Below are 3,414 nucleotides of genomic sequence, written 5' to 3'. Positions count from 1 at the left end.
TTGAAAGGAGATTGCTATGAATGCGTGATATCGTCTGCCTTTTCTCACGTAGTTTGTTTGCCGTCGCCGCAGTATTAAGTCCAAAAAATGACGGAAACGGCTGGTGTCATGTTCAAAATATTCCCAATGACGCACTACTTGCGCTGCGCGGATTAACATCCGGCTGCGGTGATGAGGCGCAGCGGCAACTTCCGAACGGGCAGTACTCGCTGCTAACAGCGAGATCGTGAGGTGCGGCAGGGAACTTGGGCTTGAGGTGATCGACATGAACAGGGTAGTGGGCAGCATCGGGCATAGGCAAGCTTTTCGGTGGGACGGGATTCACTTCTGCCCCAGGCTAGGAAACAAGGTGGGGTGGCGCTTAGGTGGGAGATCAGTAGCTTTTTTAGGGGGCCCAGCGCAGCTAAGGAAGCTAGAGACAAAGGGGAAGCAAGGGACACATGCACACTCAACGCTGGGAGGCAGCCAGGCCTAGAGCTAAACGGAGAACCTACAGACGTAACTGAGAGCGTTGACGGAAGCCATTTAAGTGGAAACAATGGAGCAAACATTTTTTTAGAAGACAAAAACAGACCCCGTAAGCGGAAAGGGAAAAACAAATGCAATAAATATTTAATCAGCTACATAAATATGCAGGCAGGCAGAAAGCCAGATAAATGGGTGGAAATTTAAAAGCAACTTGAACGGGAAGGAATAGACGTGTACGCTTTAGCCGAGACTCACCTCCGGGACCTAGAAGCCCCACCTATCATAGACAATTATGTCTGGGAAGGTTGCAACAGGACCACAGGAATGAAGAAAGGGGGAGGTGTTGGCATGCTCATTAAACAAGGGACCGACTGGCAGAGAGTGCATGAAAGCTGTAAAGAGCATCTATCGGTTAGAGGCACCATAGAGGGGGAAAATACATGGCTAGGAGTAGTGTATCTGTGGACCGGAAGTAGTGCTAGGGAGGAAAATGAGGAAATGGTAAACTGTTTGGGAAGGGATATAAACGAATTCGAAGATTCGGGTGAAATAATCATAGTTGGAGATATGAATGCCCATATAGAAGGTTTGGATGGATACACAGACCACAACGGTTCTCTAGTGATAGATCTATGCCAGGACAACCGGCTTGTGATAGTAAACATGGAAAGCAAGTGTAACGGACAAATAACGTGGGAAAGCGGTAACAGACAGTCCAGCATAGACTACAGTTTAGTATCCGAGACAGTATACGGAAGGCTGCGGGAAATGAGGATAGATGAAAATGGAACAGACAGCTTAGGAAGCGACCACAAGCGGTTTAGCTTGCACTTTGGAGGCGCAACCCGGACAAATGTAGAAATAGGTACAATAGGAGGAACTAATTTGAATAATGAGCAGTTAAATATCATCGCTGATAGACTGGAAGATGAAATCAATAAATACCCAGGCAAAATTGGGATTACGACGAAATGATTGCGTTCATAAAGGGTAAGATGAATGAAGCAAAGCAACGAAACCAATGGAAAGGGAAGAGAAAGCCGAGAAGCTGGTGGAATAAGGAAATAAAAGAGGCTATTGACCAGCGAAGAAAGGCGTCGAGAGAACATAGAGAAGCAAAAATCACGCCATATCCACGGAATGAATGATGATAAGTGGGGCGAAGCTCGAGAGGGGGAGATCATCGGTAACCGTAACTCTCCCGTGAAAGTTCGTCCATTACATCATTAAGAAAGACGTAAGACTGTGCGTACATTGTACAAATCAACTTTTATTTTCGGAGTCAATGCTCCCAGGCTTACGGTGAAAGACCCCGCGCCATCGAGGACTACCCCGCACCGCCACCACAATTTGTCACGTAGGATGGGACACAACGGTAAAGAAAGAACTTTTATTTAGGGCGAACTTGTGTCCGAACAAGACGAGAGGAAACGAGCAAAGGTCTTTGCGTCTCGTTCGATCTCCGAGAACGACTGCCTGCGTTCGTGGCGTGATCTCTTGCGTGAAGACGTGGACGTCTCACAGCACGGCGCACGAAACGCTCGCGAACCCCTGCTTACTTTTAGCGACATTACCACACATTACCGCCTAGAGCGGCTAGAACTACCGCCCCCTCACACGTCTCTTCCTTCACCCTTGGACAGATTATGGCGACAATTACAGACCCATTCCCTCCCCACCAGACACGTCCTCCACCACATCTATCCCACATTATATCCCCGCCCAAACTGCCCGGCATGTGGCGCTCGAGATACCACGCCACACGCCATTTGGGAATGCCCCTCTTTACCCCCGCTCCGTTTACCCAACCCTCCCACTACCTGGCTGGAGGTGACCGGGAGTTCCTCGCCCGAACTTCAGCTCCTGACCGCCACTAGGGCTCAGGATTACCTGGCGCGCCTCCCTCACCTGAGGGACACTCGCTAGGACTGAGCCTCGTCAGAAATAAAGTTATTTTCTCTCTCTCTCTCTCTCCCCCTCGCAGTGCACGTGCGCTCGCGCCTCCGTTGGCGAACACAGACAAGCTCGCGCTCCCGGTGCCGAGTTTGCGCTCCCGGTTGCAGCCGGTTCTTGCGCGTGCAACGCGGCCCACTTTGCGACATCTCCGAAAGCATGCGGCGGTCACGTACCACGAGACACAAGGGATGGACAGACCCATGGCTTTAGGAGCTTCGCCCCTAAAAGAACTGGTATGGAACCGGAGGTAGTGAAGGAGAAATGGGATATCTACCGTGGGAAAAAAACTACAAGTGCAGAAAATGGTGCAAGCAAAGATCAAGCAGAAAAGCGAACAATGGATGGCAGAAATACGGAAGAAGAACAAAAGCGCATCCAAGAAGTTTTGGAACCATGTAAAATCACTAAGCTCAAGAAACGATAACCATAAAAAATTCCTGATTGATGAGGAGGGGGAACATTTAGAAGAAGAGCACGCGTTGGCGCATATTCATCGAGTGATTAGTGAGAAGTTTAGGACAATAGTGGTAGGGAAACCAGCACCGATAACATCAGCGCCACAAAAGACTGCGGAAAGGGAAATAAGTTTGAGCAACCTTGATTGAAAAAAAGCAGAGCAAAAGGTTTCCCCCCAGACAGCAGTGGGCCCGGATGGAATACCAATGCAACTGATAAACCTGCTTGGACCTAAAATAAGGAATCGTTTATGAGGGCAATAGATAAGGTGATAGAAACCAAACAAATAACAGGGGACTGGTTAGAAAGTAGGATGAATTTAATATATAAAGGCAGAGGACACAAAGCCAGTATTGATTCATACAGACCACTCACAGTAACGTGAGTGGTGTATATATTCGTAATGCAGGTGATAAAATCAGAAATTCAAGCATGGATGGAAGAAAATGAAATACTTTGGGAACTGCAGAATGGATTTACAACAAAACAGGCGACTGGATGACAATTTGTTCGTGATAACGCAATACATTGAAA

Source organism: Haemaphysalis longicornis, unplaced genomic scaffold, assembly GCF_048455015.1.
Source record: "Haemaphysalis longicornis isolate Haplotype H1 unplaced genomic scaffold, Haemaphysalis longicornis Haplotype H1 scaffold_3, whole genome shotgun sequence".
In the NCBI taxonomy this organism is placed as follows: Eukaryota; Metazoa; Arthropoda; class Arachnida; order Ixodida; family Ixodidae; genus Haemaphysalis; species Haemaphysalis longicornis.
This window is presented reverse-complemented; position numbering follows the sequence as displayed.